Consider the following 17,581-nt stretch of genomic DNA (forward strand, 5'->3'; position numbering starts at 1 on the left):
TATACAAATCAGATGTAAAATTGTGAATATGTATTATCTGATTGTGAGGTGTGAAGGAGGAGAAAACCAGAAATGATTCTCTTTAGGGCCTGAGTCACTGAGAAGATTGGAATTTTATGTGTTATTTTTGCCCACTGTTTATCTCTTCAGATCATACAAGTATATTCTTTTATTTTTGGCTTCCTCTGCAAAACTTCATATTGTGAGGTTAACCCATAATGTTGTGTATGGCTATCATATTTATTTTCAGTTTTGTATATTATTTTTATACAAAAACAAATATATCCCAAATGCTTTACTCATTTGCATGTGATAGACATTTGAGTTGTTTTCAGCATGTGAAATATTTCCAGAATGTTAAATAATATTTTAGTGCAGTTGTTCTCAATATTAATATTGCATAATAAGCATCTGAAGACATTTATAAAAATGTGGATTCCTAGCTTCTCTTGTAGTTCTAACAGGAGATATTTCAGTACTGTGAAAGAACAGCATTGGCATGAAATTCTTGTGGATATGTCTTGTGGTCTGTGTTTATATATTGGCATATACCTGGAGATGGAACTCTTGGCTTCTCTCTGCTCTTTTATTTTGTGTATATGTGATGTACTGTTTTATTTGGATATGTTCTTCTTTTCTACCTTCTTGGGGCTGAGATTTATTTTATATTTTTCATCCCATTATTTAGGTTACAATCCCCCTATTTTGTGTCATGACTGCCCTCCATTGTTATCTGATACATTCAAAAATAACTATCTATTAACTATTCACATATTCACTCTTATGACCAGCAAGGACCACACACATTATCTTCATTCATGCAACACCATCTCCTATACTGATTCAGAAACAAATTTAATTATAGATTGTTCTAATTTTATATTATATAAAATTATTCATGCTAATTGTTTTGTTTATTTCTTTATGAATTTGGCTAGTATGTGCTCTTAGGCTCCAATTCAAATTCCCTAAGCATAGTAAAAATAATGCTGTACTACCACGTATTCGGTGTTGTTGTGGAGAAGCTGATGTAGATCTACATTTTGTTTATCTTTAAATAACATAATTTATATATCTTTATTTTGAAATTATAAAAGTTGGGGCTGGGGTGTAGCTGAGTTGGTAGAGTGCTTACCTTCCATGCACAAGACCCTGGGTTCAATCCCCAGCACCAAAAAAAAAAAAAAAAAAAAAGGATACAAGTTTTGCCAGCATATATCCAATTATTGATGCTGTTCAATATTTGATGTATATTTTCAATAAGAAAAATCACTTTATGTAGCAGCTCTGGGAAAAATTCCTTATGTCTTTGGTAATTTTCTCCCATATTCTTAGTGACATTACTTCAAAATCAGTCAGTCACAGTTGGCTGTATTTCTGGACCTATGGTCTATGTCTCATTATACTTCACCTTGTTTATTTGTCTTATGATGCTAAATTCTGGAACAATGCTCAGGTAAACATTCTAACATTCTAGCTGAAGCTTCATGTGTATATATGCAAATATTCACCAAGCAAATACTTTAACAATTAAACTCAAATGAGTTGTTTTTAAGTGCATGTAATCTAGAATGGCAATTTTTCTTTTTTAATTGGTAGAGAGGACAATTTTTTTTTCTTCTTTTTAAAAATTTGTTCTAATTAGTTATACATGACATTACAATGTATTTTGACATAAGTATAGTAAATCTTCTCATTCTTCTGGTTGTACATGACATAGAATCACATTGCTCATGTAATCATAGGATAATAATGTCTGATTTATTCTACTACAAAGTTTCTTCATTCAAATATCTTCTTAGGATAGCCACCTTCAAAATATAATTGACCAGTTGGCAAATTTTATCAATTTGATTTGAGATGTTTACAAAAATTATAGTTTGTGAATGGTACCTAAATATCTCCTGTTGGAACTATAAGAGAAGCTAAGAATCCACATTTTTATAAATGTCTCTAGATGCTTATTATGCAATATTAATATTGAGAACAACTGCACTAAAATATTAATTCAGTCTTTTGACACTGTTGACTTAAAACCAAAGGCAACTCTCTAATACATGAATACACTGATTGAATCAGTCACAGAAATGAGGGCAATACAATCCTAAACACCTCCCTTAGTTTCCTGCAATTTTTGCCTTTCCTTGAATGAACTTCTCCCTTCCTGCTCTAAATCTATCTCCATAACACAACAAAAAGCTCTATGTCAAGCTAAGAGGAAAAACCTTTGTTTAAATCATTGTCTGAAGTCTTCTAGGTTGATGATATGGACAAAATGATCTACATCAAGCACATAATTCCCCCTTTGTTGACAATAGTAGCTTTCACAACATTTTGGCTTCTCTTCCACATTCATAATTGCTTGTGTTTCTACTTCATCTGCATTTAGACAAGACCAGCCCCAGAGGCAGACAGGGCTATAAAGGATTACTCACTACCTTTGGACACTATCTGGATGAGTGCCTTATATACAGTTCTTAAATCTACACAATAATTTATATGTATTTAAATTAGATTACGGGTCAGTGAAAAGAGGAAATACGGATTTGAACAAGTATGTAATCCTGCGGCCTCTTATTATAGGCTTCTTAGAACTGACAAATTTGACTGTTTATGTCATTACAAAGGAATTCCTTCCAGACACTGTAGCCAAGGGAAAAAGATTCTTTGTACATTTCTTATCAGTAAAAGGTAACTTTTAGAAAAGATAACAAAGTGAGTTCTGGTGGTACCTAGTACATCCTTGCATAAGCCTCATTAGAGGTCATCTTAGTTGGCTCCACAATGTCCAAGAACTCAGTCTTTTGCAAGAGCTAAACATAGAATGAATGGTCACATTGTTCTCTCTCTAGTCAATACAAAACCTTATTTTTCCAATTTTTCTTGGCAATAAAAAAAAATAGTGTCTTGTGGGGTACAAGCTTATACTCTCAAATCACTTATGGATCATATTTTCCCTTGGAAACATATCAAAGCACTGTCAGCTCCCCTCAGGGGGTCATGTTAAAGAATGTCTTCAAATCCATTTCACTATTATACAGGGTGCAGCAGAGCCTACTCAGTGAAGAATGCAGTGAGGCGAGTCTCATGAGACCCACACTAACTCCCCAGTTCCTACAACCAGAACATTGTGGAAATGTGAACCAGGTTGTACAGTAGAGAAAACTCTCAGCGAGTTCACCATCCTCTGTGTCCTGCTCAGTCCCTTTCAGTAACCGTTCAAGAAATCCAGCTCAGTAGAAACCTTGGTAGGAAAAATCAGTTGCCACTGATATCCTGTTATTTTCAATCCTCCCTCACATATTTAGTAATCAAGGCTTGGTCACAACTTCCATGTCTCCTAGAGGAAAGCCCGATTTTTTAGAGAAAGAAACCTTAAGACTTACCAAAACTTTAGCAGAAAAAGAGACACAAAATCTCTGATTAGTCTCAGTCTATACTAAAATGATGAATCTTCTCTATGTTAGAACAGTTTCCATGGCTAATGTTGTTGTTAACTGCTGGCAAAAAAGTAAGGAGCTAGGTGGATGCTACCTCTGAAAGTTAAACCACAGGATCGGAATCCTGGGCTATATCTCTGATATGCACTTTCAAGTATAGTAGCCAGGAAAAAGGCATGTTTTAAAATCAGGCTGTCTTGAGCATTTATTTCTTTCCCATTGTTATCTTCCATGTCTTCCTCATAATTTTGGAATATATGGGTGTACAAACTCCTGTATTCACACTCTCTATAGGAATATGTCTTGCTGTTTCATGTTCAATCTTCACCATCCTCTGTGGATTGGACAGAAACCCTCTCTCTCGGGAGTTTCTCTTTTTCCTGTGTCCATACCAAGTTTTTAAGATTCTCAGGTCTTTGGACCTTGTTCATCGCATTAAAATCTCCTGTGTTTTTTTCTAATAATTTTTTACTAATGCATTTGTCTGTTTCCTGAGTGCTTTGGCTCTTAGGGTAAAATTAGCTAGAAATCCTGTCAGCAAATTTGCCTCAATCACTTGGAAAGAGATGGGTTCACCAAGTGGATCACATGTTCTGAATAATCCAGCTAAAATTCTTGAGCCTCTTAAGTCCCATGTTCCTTCTGCCCACTGAACATGAGATTAGGTGTGATAACAGGTATCTTGCAGGTTATATGTATCCTCTAATAAGAGCCAAACAGAACTGTTTCCAGGAGATACACTCCCTTGGGCTGCACTTTTCTCTTTTTTCTCTCTGAATTATAATCTCTCAAACCAAATGCTATGGTCTGAATATAAGGTTTCCCCCAAAACACTCACGTGTGAGATAATGTAAGAAGGCTTAGAGATGGAACAATTGAGTTAGGACAGCCTTAACATTTTCAACGCATTAATTTCCTGATAGGATTAACTAAGTAGTAACTATAGGCTGACATGGTGGGCCCCTGGGGGTGTACCTTTGGAATACATATTATTTCTCTGCTGAGCAGACCTCTCTCTGTACTCCCTGATGTGATGTATTGAACTGCTTCTCTCCACCACACCCTTTTGACATGATGTTAAGCATCACCTTGAGCCCTGAGGAATGGAGAAGGCTGTCTATGAAATGAGATCTCTGAAACTGTGAGCCCTTAAATAAACTTTTCCTCCTGTGTATTTGTTCTTGTAAAGTCTTTGGTCACAGCAGTGAAAAGCTGACTGAAATGCTGAAAAATTCTCTGGAAACCTTTGTGAACATATGCCTTATAAGTCCTCTGTTATAGATCTTCCAGGTCCATGATAAAGGTGCTCTCTGTACAGATTTGCACAAACAATAACACTGTCATTTCTAAGAGAATGAGATTCTCCTTTGTCTTGATTGTGGCAACCCTTTTTTGTCCTCTATCCTTTCAATGAGAATGTACCTCATCCAATCCCACATCCCATTGGAAAAGGAGATTGTGGTTCTTGGAGGAGCTTTCAAAAATTCAGAGAATAATATAGTTAAAATCTATTGAGTTCCTCTGACAAGTCAAACACTTGAATGAACGCTTTATATAGTTCAGTTGTCAATCAGATAGAAATGCCTCATGGTTCATGTCTTGTATGATGCCCTCTTCTGCCTTCTAGCCAATAGAATGTTGCAAAAACAGAGCGGGATTTTTCAAAAATGATAAATTTTGAATAAGCAAAGTAAGGATCATCTCTGTTGAGATGCACTTCATTGGAAAAAGCCCTTAAAAGACAGATTGGGTCTTTACAAGAGAGATTAGGCAAATATTTTTCTTGTTTGGTGTCTAGAATAAGTAAGATGCCATGTTATGAGAGGAACTATGGAGAGGACTATGTGGCAAGAAACTACAGGCCGCCTCCAGGAGCTGGAACAATGAAGACAAAAGCCAGAAAGAAAATGGGAACTTCAGTCCTACGATCCAAGGAACTGAATTCTGCCTACATTACACTTGCATGCAGCTTATTATTCCAGTTAATCCTACATGAGAAAATAACTCAGTTCAAACCTGCATCGCAGGATTGTGAGACCCTGAGAAGAGGACTCAGTCAAGCAGGGCTTTTTACTAATTGGCTGAGGGTTCTTTTGATCAATATGTATAGAAATTGGAAAAATACAAAGTTCAGCTCCCTTAGTGATATCAGCTATAAGACATGGATGCCAAGAGCTCTCAACCCTTACTGTTGCAACTATCCTAGTTGCTCTCAGCAGTTGTACTTAGCAACTTGCCACAGCACTCCACAGCCAGAGCTAACCATTCCTAGCAGCAAATGAAGCCAGAAGCTAACAGCTCTCAGCAGCACCACTGTTGGTCTCCCAGCAGCTCTTGACCATTCTCTGAAGTGTTTCAGTCTCTCTGGCTGCACAGTATTCTGCATTAGCAACCCTTGGTATTATCAGATTTTAGTACAACCAGTTAGCTTGCTGTATTAGTATGAGAAATTATAAATAGTCAAAATAAAACCATCCAAAAAAAAGCTTTGGGGGGTTTATACTGCACCACAGTGGGGTGAGGTATTGGGCAGTGCAGTGCTAGAGCTCCCCAATTAGCCCAGTAGGACTAAAAGGAATACTGCATATATATACAAAAGGGGCAGAGCCAACTATATGCACAGTCTCTTGCCTGTTGACCACAGCTCTCTGCACTGTAGGGCCAGGCTATGCAGGCATCCTAGGCTCACCTGTTCGACTGTCTGTCACAGGTGGAAGAGATGCTGTTTATATACCAGAGTGGCAACATCTGAAGCAGTGATAAGGTAGGCAGAGACATCCAGAGTGGTAGTAGGTCAGAATAGTCTGGGGTGGTAACATGGTCTTAAGTGTTACAACTAAAGTGAAGTGTCCTGTAGCCATCTTGAGACACCTGGACCAGCTATAGTTGTCATTATTACACCTGGACTGGACTGCTAAAGAAGCAGTCACTTTATTGGCAACTCCCATTGTTAATATTGTAGTGGTGTGAATGAAGTCAAGCTGCTTCTGCCTCCAATTTAATTTCAGAAGCAGTGGTTTTGATCAGATCCCTTTTAGATGAGGAGTCTGAGGGGATGAATGACATCATCAGCCCCTTAATCCTGCCTGGCTGAGTGCAGTGATCATGGCATGAATCATGGCAGATAACTGTCAGTCTAGTGGCCAGGCACTGGAGCTGGCAGTGGTACCATTGGAACACAGTGAGGCCACAGCAACCACAAACACTTGCAGATGTCTTTACTCATCCCTCAGGGATAGATGAGGCCATTGCCTGGTTTTGCAGGTAAAATGGTCCCAGGTCTGATCCTTATTCTACTTCCATCTTGTCCAGCAAGCTCAGGATGGTAGCAGCTGCAATGACAGTGTACCAGGGAGAGACTTGACAGCTGTCGGTTGAACAGCTGATCCAGAGATGACCTGCATCACAAATTATCTGGCAGATTTGGCTATTTAAAAGGAAAGAATAGGAAAATATATTCAGAACATTCTAAGTGCAATGATTAGAGATAAAGATACTTGTATTAATGATGGTCTGGTAACAAAGGACTTCACTTGTTATGTATTACCCACAGATAATAAAATCCTTGATTATCTGGAAGAAAGCAAGATTCAATACAAGATAACTTTCTTCTCCAGCAAATTCAATCCAGCACTTACTATTTGGCCAAAGTTTTTACAAGGAGAGACCTTCTCTTGGGGAAGATCTGGCCTCCTATTCTGTCTCAGTGCCTAGACTCATTAAACACATTTTGATTGATGTGTGTTGTTTGAAGGTAATAATTTTGTGCTAATTTTTACACAGTGATACAAAAATAACATATGTTTTAGGTAAGGAAAAGTTCAATGCTGTTCTAGCAAATACTGAAAATTGTGGGAGCATATTTGGAATCAGGCCTGAAGCTGGAAGATAGAAGAATATTGAGGAACATGACAGAGACATTTTAAAGAACCTTAAATGGGCGATTAGTAGAAACCTGGACTCAGGATGCTGAAGTGAGTGCTCAGAAGAAAGTATGGAACATGTCATCAGAACAAAAGGAAAAATATCCTTATTGTATGGTGGCAGAAAGCCTGGCAAAATTATGTCCTGGAGTTATATACATACCAGAACCTTTAAGTGATAAAATTGCTTATATATATAAGGAATTTCCAAAGTGTTGAAGTGACTCCTGATTTCTTCTTGCTGACAATAATAAAATATAAGTGGAGTGTTAAACTGAGGAAATGATTCTCAAACAAAGAGAAACCAGACCTCTGTGATGTTGGAATTTCTCATGAACTCCAAAAGGCAAACACATTAGAATCAAGAGTTTCAGTCATGATTGCAGTATATGATTGTATGATCTTTTTGTAAAAATAAGCAGGTACACAAATTACTCTTTCAAAAAATAAGATTTGCCTCTCAAATACCAATCAAACTAGAAGTCCCTGAGGAAGCTTTAGGACACTCTCTCTTTCCATCTTTTTTGATGGCTGGTGTGGGTTGTAATTATTTAAGGAACAATTTGAAATCTTCTTTGGATAGACTTTCTTTTTCATATGTTTTCTCTGAAGCCTCAGTTCCTCTAGCCTCTGTTCAGCTGAGCTATTGGTACAAAATTTATTTTAATTCTTGGAGAAAAGGAAAAAAAGTCTCATCTGATCTTTGCATTGACTCAGTGTTGGGATATTCTCTTAATGCCTAGTCAGACCCTTTACCATTCTGACTCTTCACTTCCTGCATTTCCTGAGCCTAAATATCAGTCAGAAGTGTCATCTTGAGTCTTCTCAAGCATTTACTTGGTATATACTCTGCTGTGGGAATGCATGTGGCTTTGTCATTTCCTGTATTAGGAAGCATTCAAAGTTCTACTTCCCATTATATTCTCTCTCCCTAGTTTTTTCTATCAGGTTTTTAACCCATCTACAGTTTTCCTCATTTTGTTTTTTCACAGGAAATAAGGTTAACACATTTTCCTTGTAATATTTTTATGGAATATCCTTAAAAAGTCATTTTTATGACCTAAGAGAACCCAAAGCTAAGGGGAAGAAAAAGAAAAAGAGTTTCTTTGACAGTTCCTCAAATGGCACCAGATGGGTTGAACAGATGAAATTCATGAAAAATAAGATTTTCTCTGGTCTTTTAGATTTAGGGACCAAGATTCTACTCTGGGAATAAAGACTGCTCTCTTCAACACCTCTGCTGAACAGGGGAGGACTCTGAACCAACAGTAAGTAAAAATGCCACAGCATTCCCCTACCATGTTTATGTTGCCTTTTTATTGTTTCAGCATTCACCTTGCAATCATAAGCCTTTGGCTAATTTCCAGGGTTCCAGCAAAGATGATTCTGATAGTTTCACTTGTTTGTCCAATGTTTCATTGAAAATGTAGAGCACTGGAGCCACTCACTTATCACATAAAATGTGACTCCTGTATGATTTATTTCATAATATACATAATCTGGTATCGAACTATATGTTTAAATCATATGGAGAAGATTTGAAAGTATGAAGTCTGATTGTAAGTTACTACAGAGTGACATAAATCGAGGGCTGCTCTTTGGAGCATAGACAAAGAAATACTAAAATAGGATGATTTTGATGGGCAAACAAAAGGAGGAGAGTTTTGGTAAACAGATGATGAGTGCAATTTGGGACATCTTGTTTTAATCTACCTTCAAAGGGAGTTCTGGCTGGTGAAGACCGCATCCATGTCTTAGGCTGATCACTAGACTGACTCTCAAAATGCATACTGTCATTCCTTCATTCAAGACATTCAATTTTCTTCACCCCTTTCCCTTACTGGCCAACAACAACAACCCCCAAAATTGAATGTCCTATGTCCTTAACTCCCGTTTTATTCTGTGTAGGCCAAAGGTGTATCAATCATTAGAGACACAATGAAAACATTGTATATATTCTCCTACATGCAGCTATTAGGCTGGGTTGTTTCCTTATTGTTACAGTGTTCTTTATAATTAATGAATTGCTAGTTTTTTTTTATCAGTTACATAAGGACTTTTGCCAAATCTTTCTGAAGTGATTACTGATTTTCAATTTCTCCATGCAATACTATAAATTTCTGTTTTATTTTACAATAGATTATTTTTGAATAATTTTTATATTCAAAAACAAAACAGAGCAGAAGGTAGAGAGATTTCTTATCTACCACTTTTTCCTCTACTGTATAGCCATGTTACCAACATCTGCCACCAGAATGGTACTTTTTTAAACACTGATGAATCTACACTGACACATCAATATCACCTCAAATCCATAGTTTACATTATTGTTAACTTTTGGTGTTGTACATTCTTTTGAGTTTTGACACATGTTTAATGATATGCATCCACACTTATATAATCATACAGAATGCTTTTCCTACCCCAAAAATTCTCTGTACTTCACCAGTTCATCCTTCCATCCCAATTAAACTCTGGAAATATACTTTTACTATTTTCATACTTTGACTTGTCCCAGAAAATTGTGTTATTAGAACCATATAGTAAATAGTATTTTCCGGTTGACTTTCTTCACTGAGTACTACACATGTAAGGGTCCTATACATCTTTTCAATTTTTCATAATAGATTTTATATTAGTGCTGAATTACATCCCATCATCTACATATGCCACAATGTATTTACCCATCTAACTACTGAATAAAATCTTTTGTTATCTTTAAGTTTTTGCAATTGTAAATAAATCTTCCACAAACATCTGTGTACAGGTTTTTTTATGGATATGGTTTCAACTCCTCTGTATGAATATCAAGGATTTTTACTGCTGAGCTCTACATATTTTTCTTTTGATGGCCCATTAGTCCTTCCTGGATGTTTAAAAATCTGTGGGTGACATTTTCCTTCCTCTGAGTGAAGGATGTGGGGAAAATGACACCTAAGACAGTATGTGGTCTGGGGTAAAGAAGAGAAAAGAAAAAAACAAAAAATTTAATCCTTCCCATTGGTCATTTCCCTGCAGCAAGACAGACCCTGGAAAGCAGATAGCCATTAACCTAAGAATATCAACCTTGCCCCCATGACAATACCGTGACCCTGGGAGGGCAAGGCAAGCACTGGACCCTGACCTCTAACCTCCATGCCTGCCCTGTAAAAACACTGCCTAACAGAAACTGTGACCAGTAAAAACAAGTTCCAGATGTTCACAACCTACCCCTGGCCAGTTGAAGTTTTCGCAGACTAAATGTAGTCTATGTAAACCCATACACCTCCCATAATGGGTGCCATTTTCCATCCAGGAAGTGTGCCCAGAAGCTCAGATTCCTGTCTGCACTGCTGTGTAAAGGTTTTCCTGAATTCATGAGGTCTGTAACTGTTTCAGTCATTTTGTGCTTGCACTGAAGAATGCAATATTTTATATCTTTTACTGTGCATTTTCTAGTGGTGAATCCTCTTATTTTTTGTTTTCAGTGTTCACTTTGTACCATAATTCTTCAAGATTATATTATTTTGTATAGAAATTGTCTGTTATTTTCTTTCAGGGCATTAAAGACTCCATTCTCTTCTTTTGGCTTCCACTAGAGCTGCACAGAAGTCAGCTCTCTTTACCAGGTTTTTGAAAAACTCATTATTTCTATCTTTTTGTCATCTTATTTCTTATTTTATGTCATTTTTTAAAGTTTCTAGTAATTCTGAAAATAAATTCCTTTTATGTTTCTTGCATTTTTAAAGGTCTTAAATTTTTTCTTTAACATGTAATGGGAAATTTCATTCATTTTTTAAAATACCTCTTAGTTGTTGATGGATGTTTATTTTATTTATTTATACATGGTGCTGAGAATCAAACCCAGTGACTCACACATGCTAGGCAAGTGCTCTACCACTGAGCCACAAACCCACAAACTCATTCATTATTTATTCAAATTATTTACCTCCTTTTTCAGATAGATACTTTCCACTACTGAAGAAGCTTTTTGATGGTCTAAAGATTTGGGCTTAAATTTTTATTTATTGGAAATTTTAATGATGTTGTAGAATATAGGAAGCACAAGATGAAATGAGTATGATATTCTGTTAGTCCACTTTGCATCGTGGTAACAGAATACGTGGGATGGGATAATTTATGAGGAATGGAAACTTATTAGCTCAGAGTTTTGGAGGCAGGAAATTTCAAGATCAAGTTTCCAGCTTCTGAGAAGAAATTTCTTGCTGGGTAATCACACAGCTGAAAGCAGAAGAAAAAGAAGTAAATAGGGACTTATTCACTGTTTATAATGTCATTAATGACACCTGCGAGGGCACCACCCTCTTGACCTTAAATTTCCCAAAGGTTCCACTTCACAATACCATTACAAAATATCTGAATTCCAACATGGGTTCTGGAGGTGACAAATATTCAAACGATAGCATTCTACACTCAGCCTCTCAAACTCATGCCCCTATCACATATAAAATACATTCATCCCCTCTTAATAATTTAAAAATTCTTTATTAATTTTCTTATTTATATATGACAGTGGAATCCATTACAATTCACATTACACATATAGAGCACAATTTTTCTTATACCTGGTTGTATACAAAGTATATTCACACCACTTAGTGTCTTCATACATGTACTTAGGTTAATGATGTCCATCACATTCCATCATCATTGCTAATCCCCTGCCCCTGTCCCTTGCCCTCCAACCCCTCTGCCCTATCTAGAGTTCATCTATTCCTCCATGCTCCCTCTCCCTACCCCACTATGAATCAGCCTCCTTATATCAGAGAAAACATTCACCATTTGTTTTTTGGGGATTGGTTAATTTTTCACTGATATACAGAAATGCCTTTGATTTATGGATGTTGATTTTACATCCTGCAAATTCACCTAGCATTATCTTCTATAACTCCATCCATTTACCTACAAATGCCATGATTTTATTCTCTTTTATTACTGAGTAATATTCCATTGTGTGTATATGCCACATTTTTTAATTGATTCATCTACTGAAGGGCATCTAGATTGGTTCCACAGTTTAACTATCGTAAATTGTGCTGCTATAAACATTGATGTGGGTGTGTCCCTATAGTTTGCTGTTTTTAAGTCTTTTGGGTATAGATTGAGGAAAGGGATAGCTGGGTCAAGTGGTGGTTCCTTTCCCATATTTCCAAAGAATCTCCATACTGCTTTCCATATTGGCTGCACCAATTTGAGTCCCACCAGCAATGCATGAGTGTATCTTTTTCCCCACATTCTCGCCAACACTTATTGTTGTTTGTCTTCATAATAGATGCCATTCTGACTGGAGTGAGATGTTATCTTAGAGTAGTTTTAGTTTGCATTTCTCTAACAGCTAGACATGATGAACATTTTTTTCATATATTTTTTGATTGATTGTATATCGTCTTCTGAGAAGTGTCTGTTCAGGTCCTTGGCCCATTTGTTGATTGGGTTATTTGTTTTTTTGGTGCTTAGCTTTTTGAGTTCTTTATATACCCTAGAGACTAGTGCTCTATCTGATGTGTGAGGGGTAAAAATTTGCTCCCAGGATGTAGGCTCTCTGTTCACCTCACAGATTGTTTCTTTTGCTGAGAAGAAACTTTTTAATTAGTTTGATTCCATCCCATTTATTGATTCTTGGTTTTAATTCTTGCACTATTGGAGTCTTATTAAGGAAGTTGGGCTCACCATGCACAAAAGTTAACTCAAAATGGATCAAGGAGCTTGATATCAAATCAGAGACTCTGCATCTGATAGAAGAAAAAGTTGGCTCCAATCTACATATTGTGGGGTAGGGCTCCAAATTCCTTAATAGGACACCCATAGCACAAGAGATAATAACAAGAATCAACAAATGGGACTTACTTAAACTAAAAAGTTTTTTTTTCTCAGCAAGAGAAACAATAAGAGAGGTAAATAGGGAGCCTACATCATGGGAACAAATTTTTACTCCTCACACTTCAGATAGAGCCCTAATATCCAGTGTATACAAAGAACTCAAAAAATTAAACAATAAGAAAACAAATAACCCAATCAACAAATGGGCCAAGGACCTGAACAGACACTTCTCAGAGGAGGACATACAATCAATCAACAAGTACATGAAAAAAAGCTCACCATCTCTAGCAGTCAGAGAAATGCAAATCAAAACCACCCTAAGATACCATCTCACTCCAGTAAGATTGGCAGCCATTATGAAGTCAAACAACAAGTGCTGGTGAGGATGTGGGGAAAAGGGTACACTTGTTCATTGCTGGTGGGGCTGCAAATTGGTGCGGCCAATTTGGAAAGCAGTATGGAGATTCCTGGGAAAGCTGGGAATGGAACCACCATTTGACCCAGCTATTGCCCTTCTTGGACTATTTCCTAAAGACCTTAAAAGAGCGTACTACAGGGACACTGCTACAACAATGTTCATAGCAGCACAATTCACAATAGCTAGACTGTGGAACCAACCTAGATGCCCTTCAATAGATGAATGGATAAAAAAAAATGTGGCATTTATACACAATGGAGTATTACTCTGCACTAAAAAATGACAAAATCATGGCATTTTCAGGGAAATGGATGGCATTTGAGCAGATTATGCTAAGTGAAGCTAGCCAATCCTTAAAAAACAAATGCCAAATGTCATCTTTGATATAAGGAGAGCAACTAAGAACAGAATAGGGAGGAAGAGCATGAGAAGAAGATCACCACTAAACAGGGATGAGAGGTGGGAGGGAAAGAGAGAGAGAAGGGAAATTGCATGGTAAAGGAAGGAGACCCTCATTGTTATACAAAATTACATATAAGAGGAAGTGAGGGGAAAAAAACAAGAGAGAGAAATGAATTACAGTAGATGGGGTAGGGAGAGGAGATGGGAGGGGAGGGGAGGGAAGGGGAGGGGAGGGGGGATAGTAGAGGATAGGAAAGGCAGCAGAATACAACATACACTAGTATGGCAGTAGGTAAAAATGTGGATGTGTAACCGATGTGAATCTGCAATATGCATATGGGATAAAAATGGGAGTTCATAATCCCCTTGAATCAAATGTGTGAAATATGATATGTCAAGAGCTTTGTCAAGTTTTGAACAACTAATAATAAAAAAATTAAAAATAAATAAAATAAATAAAACAATGTTGAAAATTTTAAAAAAAGGAAGTTGGGGCCTAATCCCTCATGATGAAGATTAGGGCCTACTTTTTCTTCTGTTAGATGCAGTCTCTGGTTTAATTCCTAGACCCTTGATCCACTGAGTTGAGTATTGTGCATGGTGAGAGATGGGGATTTAATTTCATTTTGTTGCATATGGATTTCCAGTTTTCCCAGCACCATTTGTTAAAGGTGCTATCGTCTCTCCAGTGCATGTTTTTGGCACCTTTGTCTAGTATCAGATAATTGTAATTTTGTGGTTAGTGTCTGTGTCCTCTATTCTACACCATTGATCTACCAGTCTGTTTTGGTGCTAATACCATGCTGTTTTTGTTACTATTTCTCTGTGGTATACTTTAAGATCTGGTATGTGATGCCACCTGCTTCACTCTTCCTGCTCTGGATTGCTTTAGTTATTCTAGGTCTCTTATTTTTTCCAGATGAATTTCATGATTGATTTTTCTATTTCTATGAGGAATGTCATTGGTATTTTAACAGGAATTGCACTATATCTGTATAGTGCTTTTGATAGTAAGGTCATTTTGATAACATTAATTCTGCCTATCCAAGAGCAAGTTAGATCTTTCCATCTTCTAATGTCTTCTTTGATTTCTTTCTTTAGAGTTCTGTGGTTTTCATTGTATAGATCTTTCACCTCTTTTGTTGATTCCCAAGTATCTTTTTTTTTTTAGGTTATTGTGAATGGGGTAGTTTTCCTCATTTCCTTCTCAGAGGGTTTTTCACTGATATACAGACATGCCTTTGATTTATGGATGTTGATTTTATATCCTGCAACTTTGCTGAATTCATTTACTAGTTCTAGTAGTTTTCTGGTGGAGCTTTTTGGGTCTTCTAGGTATAGAATCAAATCATCAGCAAATAGTGCTAATTTAAGTTCTTCTTTTCCTATACATACCCCTTTAATTTCTTTTATCTAACTGCTCTGGCCAGTGTTTCAAGAACTATGTTGAATAGAAGTGGTGAAAGAGGACATCCCTGTCTTGTACCAGTTTTTAGAGGGAATGCTTTTAATTTTCCTCCATTTAGAATGATGTTGGTCTGAGGCTTAGAGTAGATAGCCTTTATGATGTTGGGATATGTTCATGTTATCCTTAGTTTTTCTAGTGTTTTGAACATGAAAGGATACTGTATTTTGTCAAATGCTTTTCCTGCATCTATTGAGATGATCATATGATTCTTATCTTTAAGTCTACTGATGTGAGGAATTACATTTATTGATTTCCGTATGTTGAACCAACCTTGCATCCCTGAGATGAATCCCACTTGATCATGGTGCACAATCTTTTTGATATGTTTTTGTATTCTATTTGCCAGAATTTTGCTGAGAATTTTTGTTCATTAGAGATATTGGTCTAAAGTTTTCTTTCTTTGAAGTGTCTTTGTCTGGTTTTGGAATCAGGGTGATATTGGCCTCTTAGAGTTTGGAAGTGCTCCCTCTTTTTATATTTCCTGAAATAAATTGTTATTTATTAGTATTAATTTTTCTTTAAAGATCTTGTAGAACTCAGCTGTGTATCTTTCTGCTGCTGGGTTTTTCTTGGTTATTAATCTTTTGATGGCTTTGTCTATTTCCTCACTTGTTATTGGTCTGTTTAAGTTGTGTATATCTTCCTGACTCAATCTGGGCAGATCATATTACTTAAGAAATTTGTTGGTTCCTTCAATGTCTTCTATTTTATTGGAGTATAAGGTTTTAAAATAATTTCTAATTTTCCTCTGTATTTCTGTTTGTGTCTGTTATGATATTGCCATTTTCATCACATATGCTGGTAATTTGAGTTCTCTCTCCCCTACTCTTCATTAGTGTGGCTAAGGATCTGTCAATTTTATTTATTTTTTCAAAGAACCAACATTTTGTTTTGTCAATTTTTTCAATTGTTTCTTTTGTTTTGATTTTATTGATTTCAGCTCTAATTTTAATTATTTGTGCCTTGTACTGCTTTTGCTGCTGTTTTGTTCTTCTTTTTCTAGGGCTTTGAGATGTAGTGTGAGGTCATTTATTTGTTGACTTTTTCTTCTTTTAAGGAATGAACTCCATGCAATGAATTTTCCTCTTAGTACTGCTTGTATAGTGTCCCAGAGATTTTGATATGTTGTGTCTGTGTTCTCATTTACCTCTAAGAATTTTTTAATCTCCTCCTTGATGTCTTCTGTAACCCATTGTTCATTTAGTAGCATATTGTTCAGTCTCCATGTAATGCAGAAATTTTTATTTTTTATTTTGTTGTTGATTTCCAGTTTAATTCCATTATAATCTAAAAGATGCATGGTAGTATCTCTACTTTTTGTTTTTGCTAAGAGTTGCTTTGTGGCATAGTATATGGTCTATTTTAGAGAAGGATCCATGTGCTGCTGAGAAGAAAGTGATGCAGGTTGAAACATTCTATATATGACAGTTAAGTCTAAGTTATTGATTGTATTATTGAGTTCTATAGTTTCTTATTCAACTTTTGTTTTGAAGATCTCCAGTGGTGAGAAAGGTGTGTTAAAGTTCCCCAAGATTATTGTGTTGTGGTCAATTTGACTCTTGAACTTGAGTAGAATTTGTTGGATGAACATAGCTGTACCATTGTTTGGGGCATATATATTTATGATTGTTCTGTCTTGTTGGTGTATGGTTCCCTTGAGCAGTATGTAATGTCCATATTTATCCCTTTTGATTATTATTGGCTTTCAGACTACTTTATTTGATACGAGGATAGAAACCCCTGCTTGTTTATGCAGTTTATGTGAGTGGTATGATTTTTCCCAACCTTTCACCTTCAGTCTGTGGTTGTCTTTTCCTATGAGTCTCTTGGAGGCAGCATATTGTTTTTTTTTTTTTTAATCCAATCTGCTAATCTATATATTTTGATTGGTGAGTTTAGGCCATTAACATTCAGGGTTATTATTGAGACATGATTTGTATTCCCAGCCATTTTTTGTTTACTTTTGGTATTTAATGTGACTTGGTTTCTCCTCTGATTAGATTTTTATTTAGTGTAAACCCTCCCTCTGCTGATTTTTTATCATTGTTTCCCATTTCCTCTTTGAGGAATATTTTGCTGAGAATGTTCTGTAGTGTAGGCTTTCTAGTTG

At 36.3% G+C, this 17,581-nt stretch overlaps 1 protein-coding gene across 5 annotated transcripts in view; it reads left to right on the forward strand.

The window, feature by feature from the left end:
- Positions 1–17,581, forward strand: part of LOC124088585 (interferon-induced very large GTPase 1) — a 67,372-nt gene that overhangs the window by 34,867 nt on the left and 14,924 nt on the right. For 3 of the 5 annotated variants that reach the window (XM_058576939.1, XM_046438284.2, XM_046438285.2), the window contains one exon: positions 8,548–8,631. The gene's annotated coding sequence lies outside the window, so the exon portion shown is untranslated. Of the gene's footprint in view, positions 1–8,547; positions 8,632–10,658; positions 10,725–17,581 lie in introns of all 5 variants that reach the window. The other 2 variants (XM_058576940.1, XM_058576941.1) reach the window with 1 other exon arrangement.

Source organism: Marmota monax, unplaced genomic scaffold (assembly GCF_021218885.2).
Source record: "Marmota monax isolate L192 unplaced genomic scaffold, Marmota_monax_Labrador192_F-V1.1 WCK01_AAM20220418_F8-fsc00061, whole genome shotgun sequence".
Taxonomy (NCBI): Eukaryota; Metazoa; Chordata; class Mammalia; order Rodentia; family Sciuridae; genus Marmota; species Marmota monax.